We start from the raw sequence: 19256 nt of genomic DNA, 5'->3' as shown, positions 1-19256 counted from the left end.
GAGACCAGATGTTCCTAACACCAAATGAAGTACACATTTGTCAATTATCTGGCAGTTTTTGTTCAGTGGGGGACAGCCTAAGATCTCAGGAACCTGAGCTGGTTTTATCTAATTTTATTCCAGCTCGGTCCTACATATCTCACCTGAGCTGCATTGGGGTTCACACTTGTTCACTGGTGGCTCAACTCAGTTCTGTCCTGTGCTACACAGATGACCCCGGCCTAGGGTGATCTTCCTCCCAGTCTCATGAGTTCACCATGAACAACCTCTGCAGTATAAATACAGGAGGGATTTCATTAGAGTGATAGAATTTAATTATCCATTTTTAGAACCGAGGGAGGATGCGAGGCTAACAGCCCGACATTCACCTGCAGTGCTTGGGGAATGCCTTCTCTGAAGAGCAGTGTGCTTGGTGTGTTCAGAGCCTGGGTTTTCAGGCTTCTTCTGCAAACACACAGAGACACTGCTCCTCTCCCCACAGCTGAGCTCACTTCAAACCCTGCTGGGTGCTAAGCCTGAATCCCAGGCAGTGAATCCCAACTATTAGATCTCACAAAGCTTTTTATTTTGATCACACTTCCATTTATCTTGTTTTTGTCACCTACACTTTTATTCTCCATCCCATAGATGACCAGGTCACTGTCTTGCCATCTTCAATAGCTTAGCTCTATTTCTCTTTGAGTTATTTTTTTTAAGGTTTGATTTGCCAGTTTGGGGAGGAAAATAGAATCATTTCAGTTTTGCCCCTATTTGAACTTACTTTGTGCCTACGCACCTCCCACTGAAAGCAGGGGGATGTGTAGCTGATGACATTCTGAATGACCTTGTACAGGTGGAAAGCTGCTCTTGGTGGCACCATGACAGTGTTACCCTTGGAAGACTTTGAATAGATACATGATGAGGAGGTGCCGGGATGCTAAACACAAAACTGGTTCTGATGTTCTTGGGTTCCTTGCTTCTCTCTGACATCCTGGTTGGTTTATTCATTGTGCAATGCCTCTGGAATTTTAGGAGATAAGGGGACAAAAAAGGAACTCGAAGTGCTCCAGAATCATCTCACACTTTTTTTTAAATCCCTTAAAGTGTCTTCCTCACTTGGTGGTGGTGGCACATGCCTTTAATTCCAGCACTGAGGGGGCAGAGGAAGTCGGATCTCTGAATTCCAGGCCAGCCTAATCTACAGAGAGTTCAGGACAGCCAGGGCTACACAGCCCTGTCTCAAAATGAACAAGCAAACAAGCAAACAAGAAAGGCCTTCCTTGTCCTTCTAAAACCTCAGATGGTATGTAGCCTCCTGGCACAAAGCCATCAGGCCCACTCTCAGTTCCAGATCTGATCTCCAAGTTTCTGGGTGATGCGTTCACTTGAGCATCCAAAGAACTTCTTATAGGTGATGGATTCCAGAATCTTAATTTTCCCTCCTAAAGTGCCGCTTCTTCTGGGCTATCTCTGTGGCAGGCAGCACTGCTGACTTAGTTGCTCAAGCAACTGCACTTAACTGCTTAAATGAGGATGGAGGATGCCTGCCTTGCTTCTTTTATTTATTTATTTATTTATTTATTTATTTATTTATTTATTGGATCCTCATGAACATAAAATCTAATGGCAAGTCCTATCAACCGTGCCTCAGAAATCCATCTCAAGCCCTTCTTCTAATCTTTACTACTGTTTTAATTCTAGCTGCTGCAAACCTCAGTATGGCCTTGGTAAGAGCTTATCTCTTTTCAGTCAATCAGTCAGTCAGTCAGTCAGTCAGTCAGTCAGTCAGTCACTATCTATCTATCTATCTATCTATCTATCTATCTATCTATCTATCTATCTATCATCTATCTATCTATCATCTATCTATCCACCCCTCTATCATTATCATATATTTATCCATCTATCATCTATTTTTCTATGTATGTATGTATGTATGTATGTATGTATGTATGTATGTATGTATGAGCACCTATTTATCTATCTATAATCTATCTATCTTCCATCTATTATCTATCAATTACCTACCTGGCTATTCAATTAAAATACTTAACTGTAAAAATAACTCTTATTTTCTCAGATGAAAAGATGAGATGAGAACTGTACCCAAACTGTTTTAATACATGGCTTGGGCTGAGCGCAGAGCATTTCTTTCTTATTATATCTATCCCTAGGTCTAGGCCTAATCTAGCCTCTGTATCTTCCTAGAATTCAGTCTTATCTAGATTATCACCCTTTCTAGCTCTTTTATGAATTCAGGATGACTGGTTCAACTTAGCCATTCTGGCTCAAAATTCCTCTCCAAACTGACTAATTCAAATTGTATTCTATTGACTTCTCACTGAATTGCTTTGCTTGGCTTCATACTAACTTAGACAATATGGCCTAACCTGCTGGCTCCTCCTCATTCTTTGGCTTGTTCTATCTTCACCTGGAACTTATCTCAGTACAACTGTCCCTGCAAAACAGCCACCTTTCCCTCTGTCCCTCTCCCCACCTCTGTTCTCTCTCTCTCCCCTGCTGTTTTCTTAAGTCCCCTTTCTTTCTTATGTTGTTCTCCTAAGAGTTGGGCATATCCTATCTCTGGGTCATTCTCTCAAAATCTCCCTCTGATTTTCACTTTGTCTGCCCCTCGACTAGACATCATTATTAGGGATTAAACGTATGGACTACGGGCATGTCTGTATTCGAGACAGAGGGATTAAAGGTGTGTGGCCTGTCTGCATTCCAGCCAGATTTGTGACCCCTTGGCACAGCAGCCATGTTGCTGGATTCAAATTCCTCTACACTTAACCAAATACATGCTTTAAACTTTTTTCATGTTTTAATAAAACATAGTGGTCATAAGGTGAAAGCTATCTCACACAATACTACACCTCATCTATTTTCTGAAAGTGCATATCAAATGAAAGATGACAAAGGGAAGACAAATCTCATGAGATTGGCAATTTTGACAACCATTTTAACCTTCAAAAACCACAGTGGAATAGGATTTGATCCTTCATTTCTTAAAATCTCTGTCAGATAATGTATAATGTACACATACTCGACTCTTTGAAAAAATATAATTTATATCTTTACTGATTTGCACAAAAATAACAGCATTATTTAGATTCAGTTGTACCAATTTTATCTTTACTAATACGTTGGGGATGTTTTCTTAACGGTAAGTAAGGACTGTCTTCATTTTCTTTAAATAACCACTGAGCAGTGCCATTCTATGACGACGCCATTATGAATTTACTTTCTCTGTTATTGATGGGCATTCAGGCTGTTTCCAATATTTTGACATTGCAGCACAGCAATGAATAATTTTTACATACATTGCTTTATAAGCACTAAACTCTTAGCTCTATTCTTCTCTGTCACTCTTCCTCCAAACTATTCTGCAACAATCAGAGCAGTCTCTGAAGACACGATTCAAACTATGCTGTTCACATACCTAGGAACATACAGTGCATTCTATCATAATTAAATAAAAACCCCAATGACTCATACCAGGCCAGTATGGCTCCAAACGACCATGCTTCTGCTCAGTTCTGTCCTGACCTGTGCCTCTCTCTTCTGCATCACCACACACTAGCTTTTTGTGCTCTCCAAACCTGCAAGATTACTGTCCTTTTTAGAACAATGGACCTGCTTTCTTGGCTATTTTCTCCTGGTGGTTCACATCCATGTCTTTCTGTCCTTGAGGTCTGATTGTAATGCAGTGGTGTGCTGGTACATATTTAACATCCACCTCTCTGGGAAAAGGAAGCCATGGCTTCTAGCATTTGCCTACTTGTCTAAATACAATGCTGTGGACTATTTAAAGTCACCACAGCAATATCATGGAGCTCACAAACTTGAGTAAATTTTGACAATCTGTTCTTTGAAGTTGGTAGCTGGCTCTGGTTTAACATTGCTTTAAATGTTAATTTCTCTGAATAACCAACTTAAAGTAACTGTCAATCAATATGAAACCTGTTCCTTTTATATTCACGGGAACCATATCAACAGCAATCGAATGTTTCCTCGTTTACTTATTTACTTGACTATCAAGTCATTCTTGGCCCCCTCCCACCCAACACACATACCCATAAGAATCAAAGTTCCATCAGGAACCTTGTCTAATTTTTCTTTCAGACCTTCTGTTTCCTATGTTTAGATTGGCAACCTGGCACATAATATGTGCATAGAGAATGTTTATAGAATCAGTATTTGAATTTATTTCAATCAGGGATGAATTTTCCAAACTAACTCTGACCCCAAATCTTCAAACATTGTTCTTGAAAGTTCACCAGAATGTGTTTTAAAATTTCCACAGAACTCTTACAAATCCAGTGGCCCAATTTTTCTTAGAATATGGGCACCAGGTCTTTTGGTAGTTTAAATTGCTCTATCTTCTTATATCTTATTTCTATATATATTAAATTGTTATACATACTATGATACCATAAGGCATGTCCAGCTTTTTTATGCTTTAAAATACTGCAGAGAATTCCAGCCTGCCATCTCTACTCAGACACCAGGTCACTAAAGGTCACAGTGACTCCTATTCTATATGTTCCTGTGTAAGTTCTGTATATTTCTGTTGAGCATGCCCTACTCTTTTTCCTCTTTATTTAACTTTCCCGAACCCATTAAGATCCAAGCTCTTGATTGAGGAGTCCCCCGTTTATTTTTACTAAGTATTGTAGATTCTTCTATCTCTGAACCCGTTCCATATCTGTAGCTGAGAAAATTCAACACTTGGTCTAACAACACGAACCTGTACCTTAGATATAGACAGCACACTCTGATAATATTATGAAACTGATTCATTATCTCAGGGGTGATCGTGGTAATGAGACTCTGTAGGAGAGCATCTTTATTCTTAGGTAACAAGTGCTGCAGTATTGAAGAGGGAAGTGTCATGATGTCTACAACTTACTTCCAAATTATTTTTTATATAGGAGGAGAGAGAACAAGATAAGAAAATGCAGCAAAATGTTCATAATTGGTCTAGATGAGGAGTATGTGGGTGTGCTCATCATTACATTATTATTTCTGTAAGTTTGACATTTGCCAAATGAAAAGTTGAACAAAACTCTGGTGTGTTTGAAATACCCATTAGGCTTATAAATGTATGGTTCTGTGCTCCCCAAACTGCAGATCTATAGATTCTGGTTCAGTAAGTCTGGGTGTTTAAAGATTTCATTGTAGATCCTTCTGTGAGCCTCCACTGATGCTTCTGATGTGTTGTGTTTTGAACTGAGTTTCCTTGATGTGTTTTGAACTGAGTTTCCTTGGGTCAGCCAGAGACGTGCTTACTAGGAAATAGCTGTCAGGAGAAGAGTAAGAAATGCATGGTGGAGACAAAAGGAGCTAAGGGATCATATGGCCATATTGATCATGGCCATAGCCAGAGACTTGCTTCAGGTCAATCCCAGGGAATTGTTTTGAAATACAGTCATTGTTCAGGTTCAGTTCTGATTCTGTCAAGTGTTGCAGTTTAGACACTGTGTCTCTCCATTCCCAGGCATGGGTTGAAGACTTGGACAATGCAATGTGCATAGCTAAGACTATTGGCATTGTTATACATGATTTCTGGCAAGTTCAATTGATTTTTTTTATATATTCATGGCTTGGTGACCCGATTGGTAGGTGGTAGAAACTAGAAAAGAGGCCCGACTTGGATGCAATAGATAGCTGAGGGTTTACCCTGAAGGATATACTTCATTCCTGGTCTTTTCCCCAACTTGTACTTTCTTGCTTCCATGAAGAATGCAGCTTCCTCTGTCAAACACTTCTACTAGCAGGATGTCCTGCCTCATCACAGACCCAGTGGAGGGCTGTAATCTTTGAAACCTGAGCCAAAATATAATTCTTTACCTTTAAAATTCAGATATTTTGCCAAGTGTCATAAAGTGGTTAACAAATTAATATATCAACAGACTGCTTTCCTGAATGCTCAGACCAGTGAGGCATTATTGAGGTTTGTGGCAGCAGATGGTAGGATATAAGACAACCATTAAGGTAAAGGTTTGACCAAGGACAGTTGTTCACAGACTTCTGTGAGTTGCCCACTAATGCTTCAGAGGGCTCAGAGGCTCCATTTAGACAGAGGGACCAGGTCACTATCTCAACAGGTTTTATGACATATGGCCAAGAGGTGAAAAGACTTACTTCTGTTAAAATGGCATGGGTTAGAACCCCATCGCCCCATATTTCTCATGTCTTGTCTTTCTAACTCGAGAGCAAGAATGGTGCTCTAACTGTGGCTCTGCTTTGCAGAGGTTAACACAGTACTGCTAACAGTACAATAAACAATTGGGAATTCTCTCTGGTTTACTGACTTGACCTATTTCATATTCTTAACGGAATGTACTCATCCACAAAAGAAACAGGCAACATGATTCCCTGAGGCTGCTGTTGTGAAGAGGAGGGTATAGGAAAAATGGCGGAGGGCTTAGAAGTGTGGCTTTCAATAGCTCAAGAATTCTATGATCTGGCTGTTGGCATCCTTTCTTCATGACCTTCTCTGTTTCAAAACTGTAGCTAGGGTAATGGCAATTAAAACTGGGCTTCCTCAGGAACAACTATAAACAAAGACCTCAGTAGTGTCTCTGGGAGGTGATCCCAGGTATATCAGTAGGAGAGTGGGAGCTGTGACCAAGAGAGCCACCTATAGGAGACACATCAAATGAACTGTTGGTATCTGGAACTCTGTCCCTCTCTTTGTGCTAGACTTGTGTGCTTCAATTTCATCATACTCTGGAGCTGAGGAGTGGTAGAATTTATGCCAAACAAATCAAATGTTGCTTGAGAGACAGTTCTGTAGGATTGGGGAGGTCTTTAATTCTCAAAGTTCTGGCAGAACTATCTCTGGCTGTTACCGACGGTAGATATGTCACAGAGACAGGATAGTGGTGTAGAGCAGAGCTGGCCATGCTACTCACGTTTTATCTGATCTGTACAACATCCCTCTAAGGGACTGGCATCAGCCCCATTCATAGACTGGGACAATGGCCCCTTCCAAGTGGCAGCTCTTTAGTGACTGGCAATGCAGAATCTCACTTCTGATATACCTGCTTGTACTGCTAACTCAAGTGGTTCCCTAGAATATAGTTGGGAAGGGAAACCAAGTGGATGAGTTGCTCTTGGTAACTATTACAGCTATGACTGGTGAAAAAAATAGTAGCCTAGACTAATGCTTAACTGTTAATAAAAACAACACCATGTTAGAGAAATTTGGAAATAGGATTAGAAGCTGTGTATATTCTACTAAATAATGACAGTCAAGAGGACAGTCATCATGACTACAGGATCACTCATGGAGGAGCTGGAGTGCTTTTGATGGACTACACTCAACCTCAGAGAACACCCCTTATTCTGTCAGTCATAGCTCCAATTTTTGTGGATCCTCGTGATTACCCTACCCTCAAGCCAACGGGGAAAAACTCACGTCATTTGTCATCTCACCAACTGCCTGCCAGCGCCTGGCAGTCTCCTTCTTCAGCTCTGTTTTGTTGATTGGAGGTACTTTCAATGAATAAACACAAACAGAAAAGTTAGGAGAAGATACTGAGGTCAGAAGAGATGGAAATGGAAGAGGTCATCACTAGGCTGCAGACTCAAGAGTATACACGTTAGCTACCACTGAGGTTGTGTGCGCGGGATTCTCATGAGGCTCTGAGGTTCTTGAATGGAGCTTTGTTGGGTTTAACAGGTTTGTGTGTCTGGCCACTAGAAGCAATCTGGAGCAGTGTTGCTACCCACTACATTGTACATGTTTTGAATTGATGGACTCAATGGAACGAACATAGGGTTCACTTGGTTGAAAACTGGTTTGTGTATACCAGAAGGTTAAGAAAGACTCCACTGCTGTTAAAGAGCAGCAAAGAAAACCTGTAAAGCTACAAATTCACAAAGCTTACAAGAATTCTTGGGGTTAAACAGAGAACATGTAGCCAAAATTGTGAGAAGCAGGACATGGGATTAGTCATGCCTCAAACTTCTTTCTCAATTCTAACACCAGACAAGCCTGCAACTCAAGATGTAGAATCTCTCTGATCCCTGTCTGTAAGGTAAATTTGAGAACACCTGCCATCTGTACATCTATAAGTGAGGTACATGTGAACTTACGAATATTTATGTTATGAACCTCACATGTATAAACTCTTAAAAATGGCATTATACATAAGTAGACATGCTACCATTTTTTCTAGGTCCTTGATGCATACACTAGGCTTCTCTTGAGTAAACTTTGGTTTGGATGACATTGTTGTAGATACAAAGTCTTTCGTTATTCTAGGTTAATAATTCCACTCTACAGCCTTGTAAAGACTTAAACTAAACCAGACTTCTAGATGGGGACTTTATTGAGCTATTTTGGGAGATCCAGAGAGATTGGGGTTAAATCCTAGTTCCATGAAGTTTGGTCTTGTGACTTCTCACTGGTTACTTCCCTTATTGAGCCTTGGGTTTCGTTCTTTCTTCCTTTCACCTGTAAGGAAGAGCTAATTATAATCACAGTTCCCATCTTACAAGATTGTTGAGACAATGGAGATGAAGCATGTAAATTGCTTAGTATTATGCCTGGCGCATAATAAGGATACAATAGATGGCAGCTACCACTGAAATTTTAAAATTAATGTATGCCTTCCCTGTCAACCGTCACCTTTCCTGTGTGTGCAGGATTAATTGTTGCTCAAGTTCAAAGATCCAAGCCTCTTACTGAGCATGAGAGCCAACAGCCTCAAAGCTGACTCTGTAGGAGCTCAGATCTCACTATTACCCAAAGGCTACCCTGACCCTGAAGAATACCTTTAGGACTTGGTCGTACTAGGGCCCCGGAAGACTGCTGGCTTGCCTTCAGGAGTGAACTGACCCACCATTGTGGGGCTCAAAGCTGTAAGGAGGAGAGAAGAAAGTCATAAGATCAGAGGAAGGAGAGGAGCAGTGCCCCAATGGTAGAGTGTTCCTAATGTTCCTCTCCACTCTTCTCACTTAGACACTTGGATTCGAGCTGGTGAAGCTGACCTCCCCTTCACTATCGCCTATGCTTTAGGAATACAAGCCATTGTGAAAGCCATTGTGATTGTTCTTCAAAGTTTTATTTATTCCAGCCAAGAATATTGGACACACAACCTCTCACTGCTGAATTCCCTTATTGAGCCACTGGGAAGGAGAACCTGAGGCCACCAGCCTGCCACTTACTGGCTGCAGGATATTGGGGGCTTAGGGGGGGGTTGTGACTCTAAGTATCTGCGTGTTCATCTGTAATTTGGGACTGTAACAGGATAGAAACACAGACAATCTAGGAAAATGAGCTTTGGTATACATTTCCATACATACGGAAAGGTTTATTCTGGGTTCTTCCTCCGAAGGGAAGTGGCATTGTAAAATTGTGAACAGAACAGAAACTATTTTGATATTTCATGCCTCAGTGCATTCTACCATTAAGGGAAGAAAAAGCAAAGGAGAGAGCTAGAGTGGGTGAAAAGGAGGTAAAAAGAGAGAGAAGGAGGGAGGGGGAAGGAGATGGAAAGGAAGTGGGGAGAGAGAGTTCTCAGTATAATTTAAGGAAGCCTGCTTTAGAATTAGAAAGGAACAAAATGAAGGGTGAGGAATGTAACGATTATAATTCTCATCTATTGCACCATCTAAAAAGACATCTATTTGAACTCCTGTACAAGCAGCAATTACCTGGAAAATAAATGTAATAAGAATCTCCTAAGTTGGCAGTAAAATTAGCATCGTTGAATTTTAATTAATAGTCCAGCTCAGAATGAATATACTTTTCCCTTTGATGGAAAGAATGGCCTCAGCCAGAGAGCAACCCTCCATAGGTCAGCATATTTGTATTCAGCAGGTGTATTTTCCCCTTAGTTTCCTGGAGAGTTTCCTACAGAGTCTCTGCAAGAACCGTGATGGTAAGAGGATTACAGCTGTCCATAAAAGGAAAGATGCCCATCATTAACCCCCACCATGGGCCTTGCTTTTCTCATTTGCATAATGGTGGAAGGGTGTGCTAGAGAAAGACTTGGAACCAAGGCCTCTTGGGCTCATTTGAGCTTTACTATTCATTGTATTTCATCCCAGACACATTCTCACAAGACTTCTCTATGCTCGGTGCTAAATATTTTTTTATAATGGTTACCATGGCTTCAAAGGTAAAACAAGTGGGCAGGAGAGTCTAGGAGTTTTGTAAGCATTACATTTTGTGGCACTCATGGTATCTCTTTGCAGTGGTTCCTGTCTATTGTCTATCATGTAGATCACGGGGCAGGACTCAGTAGAACATTGCCAGAGCCATACCTGGAGTATGAAATGATAAAATTTAAATGAATCCTGTTGATTTTTAGAGAATTATTGAAGTACTTTGCCAGGGACTCAGGGGATCAAGCCTCATAAGATTTACTAGGTGTGGACCAGTACGGTGACTCAGAGGGCACAGGTACCTGCTGCTAAGAGTGAATGATTGCCTGGGTTTTATCCCTGAGCCCCAGATGCCAGGGAGAGAACCAAATGTTAAAAGTTGTCCTCTGACCCCCACATGTGCAATGTTGAAAGGATATTTATCATCTCTGAAACATGGAGGTCCTTCTATGGATCCGTAGTCCTCATTCCCCATTAAGCAGCATAGCTATTTTCTTAGATCTTTCTAGATCTCTGGTAACCTTCAGTTATTTATTCCTTACTTTTCACACCCATGAATTCATCAAATTCTGTTCTTTTATTACTTTATTAATTTGGGGCTAATGTGTCAGATAGTGCATGAGAAACTTAGCAATAATTGTTTCTTAATTTATATTGTGCTTTAGAGTTCTCAAAGGGCATTCATGTGCATTATCTTAGCTGACCCTTGACATGGCTTCTGAAATTGACAATCTGCACTTCACAGACGTAGAGATGGGAGCCCTGAGAGTCAGTTAGCCGGAAGAAGACTTGGAATCAAATCTGTTGCATTAAAACTTCATTATCTTGGTTCATTTTCTGCTGTGATAACAGAATACCCAGGAATAAGTAATTAATAAAGAAATAACTTATTATCAAATGGTCCCGGAAGTCCAGAATGTAAGGTCAGGCCTCTGGGTATCTGAGGAGAAGTTCACACACTCTAGAGGAGGTAAGATAAAGGTCAAATAGACACAGAGGCTTGAGACATGTACGAAAGGCATTGTGCTACAACAACACGGTCTTGCAATGCCAAGCCAATGCACAGGAACCACATGGCCAGTGTATTGGGTATCTGCCTTTCTTTGTTCATTCCCATGCTATCTACCAAAGTTCTGGCTCTCACTGTGATGATGCCCTGTCTTCTATACCGACCACACGGTTAATTTCTGTCTCTTACTTCTGCTCAGAATGATACACTAACTTTTCATTTTTAAAGGTACAGAGGATCCCCTATTATCTTGGATCGAAGTTACCTTTCTCAGTAAGTCTTTCAAGGTTCTCCATCCTCGCTTTTATCAGCATTTACAAATACATCTGCGTTTTCTTTATTGCCTTCCACCTCAGAGCCAGAACACGTGGCTTATAGTGTGCACACGGTCAACACTCACACCCTAAACACACTTGTCTTGTTTAATACTCATAGCTTTTACCTCTGTTATCTAAAGGTTGAGCCAGGACAGTCTCAAAGTCTGTGAGAAACGTGGCATTTCAGACCACTAGACTGTATCAAGATCTGCTTGTTAACAAGATCTCAGTGACTGGTGTGCACATTAAAGTCTACGAATTAGATAGAGATGTTGCTCGTGACGTCATGGTTGAAGTAGAGGCATTCCTGTATGAATGCCTGGATTCACACCCCGTTCTGCCACTTGCAGATTGTATGACCTTGAAGAAACTTGTAAAATGCCTTTAGCCTTCATCACATGCATACACACACACACACACACACACACACACACACACACACACACACACACACACACACACACACACGAAAATGAAAGCTCGCTAGTCACAGATAGGATGTATAGATTATTGATAATTATATTAAATTCTTTTTTTTTCTTTTTTTCGGAGTTGGGGACCGAACCAGCTAGGTTGCGGTTGCTAGGCAAGCGCTCTACCACTGAGCTAAATCCCCAACTCCATGAAATTAATTTTTATTGTGATAAATAATTTCAAGATGAGAACACCTAGGCAGCACCAACCAGGCCGCACACTCAATACCTGACACAGGGTCATCCCTGGCAGAGTTGTGATTCGAACCCACCTTCGTTTGGTAATAAATGCCATTTTACCTTCATGTTTCCCCTCTGTGCCTGCACCATATTGTGGGACTGGGTTGCACACTATTGTAAAGATCAAATGAAATTCAGGCTGTCCTGTGCTCTGGGCTCTGAAAAGCTGTGTACGAATGTTATTGGTTACCATCAGGATCGCCAGCTCCAATTGTTTTCTAATTGCCTTAAGTATTTTGCTTTGTTTCCTTGCTGTTAATAGCAGCTTTGCTCATTGCCGGAGTAGTTGAAGAATTCGAGGTACCGCTCTTTACTGCAAACAAGAAATATGAAATATGCACTGGGTGTACATGCAGATGCTTGCTACCGGCTGATTAGCGATGAGCCGGAGATGGAATGAAAGGAGGCAGAGAATAGGGGAGAAGAAGATAAATTGGCCTTTGATTTATCTGGGGGACAGGAATGTGTGAAAGGAAATTGATTAGAAGTAGGGCTAGGAAAGTAAAAAGATGAACCTGGAGTGTTTTAGATTACTCAAGGAGGAAGTTACAATTCTCGAGAATGATTCACTCTAAAAAAAAAGCTAGGAAAGAAATGGGTTTTGGGGTTTTCGATGGGGCTTTCTCTAAGGTATGGGAAGAACACACTAGTCCCCCCCACACCCTCTCCCACACATAGGAAGTTGGGCTTTTCTGTGCCATGCCGTTTGCATATAAATTTATTATTCACCCGTCACTGCTGCAGGAGGAATTTTAAAGTGTGGAAGAATTATGTGATCAAAGTGTGATTTTATCAACACGCAGAAATCAGAAAAGCCGGGCATTGCTTTCGAAGGATGACTGTCATTTGAAGCAACTCCAAAAGCATTGCCCTTCCCAGGTGAAAGAAGTGGGTGGTCACTGGAGGATGCAGCCCTCAGAAGACAGCTGGTTCTTACGTTTCTCACGCCTTCTGTAAGTTACTGACAGACAGACAGACAGTCTCAGACAGAGAAGGGGAGAGCAGCAGGGAGATGTGAAGCCTGGGAAAAGTGATGCCTGAACTTTAGACCTTTGTCCCAATACAAACATTGTTTATGAAAATTACTAAGAACTTAAGAAATAGATAATAACTTTAAAAATAGATACTGGGAGAGAACATGATGAGGGGAGATAGTGAAGCCCCGTGGCACTAAGGGGCTTATGGTCACACTAACTGGATCAAATGGAGTCAGCATCTCCATCATGTGCCCATGATTTTAAGGTTGATAAACTTTTGATTAGATTTTTGCACAACCTTTAGCTAGTTAAAGACTATCCTGTGACCAAGGATTAGTAAGGGCAGACCTTGAACTTTCAAAGTCCACTTTAAGGAGAAAAGACAGCATCCTGCACTGTGGTTTGGAAATAACTTTGTATTTCCCTCAAACTTGCAGTAAGATAATAATCCACGAGTGACAAGGGTCAGGATAACTGAAATATAATTAGAACTATGCCAATATAAGGCTGAAGAATTCTGCTTCAAGCTCCATGCTTTGCTACTACATTGCAGCATATTCTGTAAATGTACTTAACCTTCTTCAAAATAGAATAATAATACATCTAACGGTTGTTCAATTGTTAAGTACAATGATGTCTTAGAAGATGTTTGTATCTTTGGTTTGACTGATTTTATATTTGAAGAAACAGACATAGAAACTTTCGACAATAATAACAATAATTTCCACATCCCAGGTTCTTTACTCAAGATTTTACAAACATTATCTAGTATTTTGGGTTATCTTTTTCATGTAGAAAATATTTTCATTCATACTTTATAGATGAATACACCAGGGCTTAAATAAATAAACAGTTTAACCCAAGATAACCTAAACTTTCATATGGTGGAATAAAGATTAGAGTTTCTATATGGTCTGTCTCCCTAAGGCTGGGGTCATGTTGAACTTTCAATGCTACCACCATGGGAGACAATTGACCAGAATGCACATTCACATTTGTTTGGATGTATAGTATTTTGAGTGAACAACAGAATTACTGGTGGCCAGAGGCTTTTGTGGTCGAATGTCACATATCCTTGGGAAATGCTTTACATAGGAGCTCTATTATGTTTATATTTTAAATAAATAAAGAATAATCATCAGCATATACATATTTCATGCAGCACTTAGCACATATGTATACATACAACGTATGGCAACAACAATAAAAAAAAAGACCTTGAACTAACAATGATCTAGAGTCTAGGCTGGCTACCCTGGGCTGCCTTCTCAGGGTTTGGCTAGAGTCTGAGCAGAAAATCTAGGGGCAGGAAGGAGGGAGGTCAGTGTAGAATGCTGGAAGAAGGTTGAATTGTCCTCAAGACATCTTTCTAGGCTTAGCTCCATCTTGCATAGACAGGCTGCCAGCATCGTCTGCCTAGAGTCATGTGGTAGCCACAGTTCTTACAGAGTAGTCTATTCTACCTGGGTGTCAGAGCAGAGGGCATCAGAGGCATTGCTGTATAAATGGCCACTCTCACCAGGAAGCAAAGGTTTGGACAGACAAGTCATCCTGAAACTGGGAATGGCCCCCAGCTCTCTGTAGGAGCAAGGGTATGAAGACAATTTGCATGTGAAAACTGAAAAACAATTCATCCAGAGCCAATTTCAGCTCAGACCAGGGGGAAATTGCTGTTCAAATTGTTATTTCCATTGCCAAGTTTATTGACAAAAAATGAAATAAAAAAAAGCCTCTTTGTTTTATGAATTTGTTGTCAATTACGAGAAAAATAAATAAATAAAAAGAGAGATAGGGGCATTTATCCTCCCCAGTTGGTGGCAGACTGGGCTTTGACAAGTCTTTTATAAATATAAAAATGTGCACACTTGAGCAAGGATATATCCTCCCTCCATGGAGAGTAGCGTGACTCTGGGTCTTTGGATAGAATATTTCATCAGTGACATCTTTGCGTCTCCTGAGAGGCTTGTCCTCATTTTAAAACTAAGGAAAATAGGAGGCCGGATGGGAAATGACTTTTCCAAGGGCACAGACAGACAGAGGTGCTAGCTACTGGTTGAGTAGAGCATAATATCTTGTAGAGCTTGGTTGAGATCTCTGTTCTCATAAGACCCTCAAACTCCTCTCACATGTGATTAAGGAAATCCAGGCTGCGGGACCTTTCTGAAAACACTGATGCCTTTCTTCTCTGTTCTCACATGATTATGGTTTCCTTCTGGCTTACATGTCTGGTCCTCTTCATAGCTCCCCGCCTCTCCCAGCCCTGTCTCATCAGGGTCTGCAATACTCCACAGCGTCGCTCACTGTGCAGTGTATAGGGATTCTGAGGTCTTTCAAGAACCCAGCAGCCCTTCCATAATTGCCTCTGACATAGAAACACCAGAGCAAACGGGCAGCAATTCATATGTCGCTGCAAGATAGAACAAAACCCTCTACTGAGGCATTAAAGCTGAAACTATCCTACAGGGTTTCTACGTGAGTCTGCTCACGACATCTGGAGTGGCAGCTAGTTGGAACCTCTTTGCTGTCAGCATGATTCTTGTCATGCTGGCTGGAATGAAGCCTCAAGAGTAAGGGGAGCTATAGGGTGGACAGGAAGCACACAAAACAATTTCTGATCCCTAAGTGACCTCCATGACCAAGAAGCTCGCTCACCCTTGCTCTACTCCCACAAATCCTCCTAGTGACAAAGCTATGTCCCTGTGAAAAGGCCTTAGCAGGTTTGAGGCTGTCTCCCATCTGTTTGAGAACACTGTGACAGCTCAGAGTTTGTGCTCCTGGAGGGGAAAGTGCCTTGGGCTGAGAAGAGCAGAGGAGAGGAAGCTTAGGGCGGCCCACAGGCTGTGTCAGGGCATGTTCCAACAGGCTGCATGGGTGTGGAAAGATGCAGAAAGCTTAGAAGAAATCCAACCCACCACCTGCCAGCATGGGGGGTGTTACTAATCGGCCATCTTTTGGCAGATGTTTACTATTTCAGGAGGTGGGAGGGATGTTGCTGCCAGTGACTGCATCCTGTGTTAGAAGCAGCTGGTTAGGTGCGATTCTCCCACAGGGGAGGGAACTCCCAGGGTTGATGCACTTTTGCTGGAACCGCCAGTATTTGCTGAGGGAGATGGTTTCTTAGCTACTCAGGAAAATTGCATAGTGTCTTTAGGGACCCTGGGCTGAGCACCACTGGGGAGTGCTTCACCTTCATTTCCTCTGGACCTGCTGTCTTCATGGTTCAGGACTCATGACCAAACAGCAGGGTCCCTGGACATGGGCCAAAGCGATTTTAGGATTTTATTCAGCGTTTTGCATGGTAGCAGTGACTGTTATTGGAAACTCCCCTCCGCCTCTTTTTCCTATTTGGAGAATGGGAAGAACGATTTGAGCTTCTTGTCTTAGTAAGTTTGGGTTGCTATAAGAAAACCCCTCAGACTGGGTAGCTTATTAAACAATGGAATTCATCCCTCACAGGTCTGGAGGTTGCAAAGTTCACATTCAAGGCTCTGGCAGGTGCAGCATCTAGAGAAGAGCCAATTCCCAAGTCATCAGTCAGCTTCACTGCCTTTGTGATGGAAACGCAAGACATTTATAAGGACACTGATACTACTTATGCGTTCGCCATCTTCAGTCCCAACCATTGGGCAAGGGCTCCATCTGCTTAGATCATCATCATGAGGGTCAAAATTTCTACCGATGAATTGTTGAAACTTGACTTCCTTCCGCAGACTCATACATTTGCTGAGTACCAAAGAGGATGGGAACCAGGATTACAGTTTCAGAGAACTGTCTTAATCTGACCGTTTACCTAAGTTTCCGGCTTTGGTCTCCATGTTTTGATGTGGAGCTGATAAAAGTGGCCATGAGAAACAGGCATTTTTTCCTCTGTATCATAACTTAGGGATGCTGTTGACAATAGGATCCTCCCATGAATGTCATTTTTAAGAGTTTTAAAAATAGAACCTTCCTCAGGTGAGGTTTTTTGCAGAGAAGTCTCGTGCAACTGCTCCCAAATCAGGGTAGGATGGATGGATTCTTGTAACCCATCAAAGTCTTTGCACCTCATCAATGTCTTGAAATGACTTTGTTTGCCTATGCTCTTCTTAGCATTTTCATACATTGCCTTTAAATTTTAAAAATTTTTGTCAGTCTTCGGGTATACTTGCTTTTAATTGATAGATTCATGTGTACGTATAATGTCTCGAAGCACAAGCACACTGTAAAATGGTTAAATCTGGTTAATAAACGTATGAATAATTTCCTGTAGCTATGTTTATGGTGAGTACCTCTAACTTCTATTGTTTCAGTGGTTCCAAAGCAAAGGAGACATTTCCAATGACTACAAGTTGCCATTCTAGACTGCACACTGCACCCCTTCCTCCCATTTCAGGGTAACTTTGACTGGCATCTTCCAACTTTCCCTGCCCTCTGGTAACTACCATTCTGTCTCTGTCTTTATGGTCAACCTTTCCTGGCTTTTGCCTGTGAGAGATCTTATTTTTGCCACATTTGTCTTTTTGTGTCTGATCTATTTCACTGGATAGTACATCGTATAGTTTCATTGACATTTTCCACAAATGACAAGATTTTCTTACATTTTAGGCTAAATAATATCTGTACCATCCCTTTGTGTGTTCCCTTTCTTTTTTATAATTTGTTTTTTTATTCTTTAATCCTTTTTCACAGTCCAGAGTTCATTCCCCTCCCTGTCTGCCCCTAACTGCTCCCCCTCCCACCTCTTATCTCCTGAGGTTGCCTGTTTCCATTCTTTCTGCTGGGCCTCAGGGCTTCAGTCCTATTTTCCCCAATACCTGATCATGTCGCTCTCTTCTACTCCCTGTCCTCTTTCTCACCCATGTCCCTCCCTCCCTCTCTCCTCCTGTGATTGATTCCATCCAAGTAGGATGGAGTCATCCTCACTCAGGTCCTCCTTGAGTCCTGTGGATTGTGTCCCGGGTATTCTGTACATTTTTTAATACATACCATGCTTGTCCTTTTGGGTCTGAGTTGCCTCACTCAGGATAATACTTCCTAGTTCTATCCATTTGCCTGTAAAACACATAATGCCCTCATTCTTAATAGCTGAGTAGTATTCCATTGAGTAAATGAACCACATTTTCTTTATATATTTTAGCTATTAGCCCTCTATTGGATGTAGGTTTATTGAAGATTTTTTTCCCAATCTGTAGGTTGCCAGTTTGCCCTAATGATTATGTCCTTTGCCTTACTAAAGCTTTCCAGTTTCAAAGTCCCATTTGTCAATTCTTTATCTTAGAGCCGGAGCCATTGGAGTTCTATTAAGGAAATTTGTTTGTGACTATTGTGAAGGGTATTGTTCCTCTAATTTCTTTCTCAGCCCATTTATCACTTGTATAAAGGAAGGCTACTGATTTGAGTTAATTTTATATTCAGCCACTTTGCTGAAGCTGTTTATCAGTTGTCAAAGTTCTCTAGTAGAATTTTTGGGGTCACTTATGTATACTATCATATCATCTGCAGATAGTGACACCTTGACTTCTTCTTTGCCAATTTATATCGCCTTGATCTCCTTTTGTTTTTTTATTGCTCTAGCTAGAACTTCGAGTACTATATTAAATAGATATGGGGAGAGTGGACATCCTTGTCTTGTCCCTGATTTTAATGGGATTGTTTTAAATATTTCTCCATTTAATTTGATATTTGCTGTTCGTTTGTTGTATATTGCTTTTATTATGTTTGGGTATGTGCATTGAGTTCCTGATCTTTCCAAGACTTTTAACATGAAATGATCTTGTATTTTGTAAAATGCTTTTCCAGCATCTAGTGAGATTATCATTTGAGTTTTTTCTTTGAGTTGTGTATATAGTGGATTATGTTAATGGAGTTTCTTATATTGAACCAACCTTGCATCCCTGGGATGAAGCCTACTTGATCATGGTGGATGATGGTTTTGATGTGTTCTTGGATTTGGTTGGCAAGAATTTTGTTGAGTGTTTTTATTGAGTATTCTATTTATTAATTTTATTGAGCATTGATATTCATAAGTGAAATTGGTCTGAAGTTCTCTTTTTATTGTGCAATCCTTGTATAGTTTAGGTACCAAAGTAATTGCGGCTTCACAGAATGAATTAGATAGTGTTCCTTTTGTTTCTATTCTATGGAATCATTTGAGGAATAA

The sequence above is a fragment of the Rattus rattus genome, chromosome 8 (assembly GCF_011064425.1).
Source record: "Rattus rattus isolate New Zealand chromosome 8, Rrattus_CSIRO_v1, whole genome shotgun sequence".
Classification (NCBI taxonomy): Eukaryota; Metazoa; Chordata; class Mammalia; order Rodentia; family Muridae; genus Rattus; species Rattus rattus.
The sequence above is the reverse complement of the archived record's forward strand: the minus strand, read 5'-3'. Positions refer to the sequence as shown.